We start from the raw sequence: 2442 nt of genomic DNA on the forward strand, positions 1-2442 counted from the left end.
AGATTATTAGAGGTTCCACTAATATTTTAATTGACAAATATAATTGTTTGAATAACATTATATTTTATATATCCCCAAAATGCGTCTCTTGTCTTGTGTAGGGGACTGGTTTGTTTTGGCCTGGCAAATGTGACCCAGCTCTGTGTGGAAAACCTACAGAAGCAAAGTGGTGGGCAGGAGCCAGACCTTCAAACCGAATTTTCCTATGGGAATCAGGCCTAGAAAGTGCATACAGACTGTTATGGCTTGCTCTTGCTAAAACTCCATCACCCTGGTCTAAAACAACAAATGTGTATTGTCTATCTTCAAGGCAATTTCCAAAGCCTGTATGAATTCTCCCAAGGACAGAGCTAATCAGCTCAATTCCCCTCTGCATGTTATTTTCATTTCCTTGATTATACTCAAAATGTAAACAATAATATTCTACATAACAGATAATAAATCTTTCTCTGGTGTAAGACCCCAGGAAAACAATAAAAGCCTGTCCAGGCAAGGGTCAAGGCGCTCCCCTCTTGAGGGAGTGGCTGAGGCACCCATAGGCTTGAGAGAGTAGTCCTGCCGTCGCCTTTTTCTCCACAGGGTTGCTGTCACCTGTGCATTCATTCTCGCCATCAGCCACAACAGGCGGACTCTGCCGGACAGGGTCTGCCATAGTGCTGGCCAGGTGGCTCAGTTGGCTGCAGCATTGTCCTGTACACCAAATGACTGCAGGTTCAATCCTCAGTCAGGGCACATAGGCATGTATCAGGTTCAACCTTTGCTTAGGGAGTGTACGGGAGGCAACAGATGGATGTTTCTCTCTCACATCCCTCTTTCTCCCTATCTCCACCCTTCTCTTTTCTTGTGTCTCTAAAATCAATACACATATCCTTGGGTGAGGATTAACAAATTTGTTTTTATTGCTGCTGAGTAGGTAAACAGAAGCAACTAAGATGTGATTTATTCTGTAAAGCTCATAGATACACACTCATAGGAAGAGAGATGGACTTTAAAGTCAGAATAGCTGAGTTGGAATCATATATTTGAGAACAATTTGTCTGTGCTTTGATAAGTGGTTTAACCTTTGTGAGACTCATTTTTCTCCCCTGTTAATTTGCATGATAGTAATGACACTTATCTCACAAGGTTATAATGAGGATAAAATATAATGTGTAAGAAGGTACCTTGTAAAGTATAAATTTCCATTCTGACATTATTTAAGCAATTGCACATATTAAATTTTTTTACCTAAGGTTGGTTTTTTGCATGTGCCAACCAACCCCAGCTAATGCCAGATTTTAAAATATAGCCCTTTAAAATCAGCTCTTTTTAAGAGAGAAAAATATATATTTCCCCTGTTGCCCGCAAATAGGTCAGATATTGGACAACTCATTAATTTCAAACTGCATCCATCTCTTCAGACAAAATAAATAAGCCAGAGCTGTTTCTAAAATTATAAGGCAAAATCCGTTATTCTAAAAGGTTGATAATCTCTCATGCTACGTCATCATCACTCATTCTTGTTAAAACTAGATGCTACAATTCAAAGGTAAATTAATCAGGTGTCAAATTATGGCCACACTGGTATTTTTAAACAACCCATTTTAGTGCAAGTGATTTAAAATTACATAAAATACTGCCTGTCCTTATTCAACATTCTTCTTTTTTTTGTATCTCCTTTTTTGTAAGTATATTTTATTGATTATGCTATTACAGTTGTCCCAATTTCCCCCTTTGTTTGCCTCCACCTGGTTCCCTCCTTCCCTCCAGCAATTCTCCACTCCTTGGTTCATGTCCATGTGTTATGCATGTAAATTTGGGGGCGTATCTATAGTCCATGCTGTTCTTAACATCCCCCTGTCTATTCTGTACCTGCCCATTTATGCTTCTAAATCCCTGTACCTTTTCCCTACTCTCTCCTTTCCCCCTTCCAGCTGATAATCCTTCAAATGATCTCCATATGTATGATTCTATTCTTGTTGTAGTTGTTGGCTTAGTTTCTTTTCATTTTTGTTGTTTAGATTCAGTTGTTGATAGTTGTTTGTTGTCATTTTAAGGTTCATAGATTTGATCTTCTTTTTCCTAAATAAGTCTCTTTAACATTTCACATATAAGGACTGGGTGATGAACTCCTTTCGCTTTACCTTGTCTGGTAAGCACTTTATCTGCCCTTCAATTCTAAATGATTGCTTTGCTGGATAGAATAATCTGGGTTGTAGGTTCTTGCTCTTCATGACTTTGAATACTTCTTGCCAGTTCCTGCTTGCCTGCAAGGTTTCTTTTGAGAAATCAGCTGATATACTTATGGGAACTCCTTTTTAAGTAACTCTCTGCTTTTCTCTTGTAGCTTTTAAGATTCTCTCTTTATCTTTAATCTTTGACATTTTAATTATGATGTGTCTTGGACCTCTTTGGGTCTAACTTGTTTGGAATTATCTGAGCTTCCTGGATTTGTATGTCTGT

The sequence above is a fragment of the Sturnira hondurensis genome, unplaced genomic scaffold, assembly GCF_014824575.4.
Source record: "Sturnira hondurensis isolate 20B ecotype Veracruz unplaced genomic scaffold, ASM1482457v3 Scaffold0022566, whole genome shotgun sequence".
NCBI lineage: Eukaryota > Metazoa > Chordata > Mammalia > Chiroptera > Phyllostomidae > Sturnira > Sturnira hondurensis.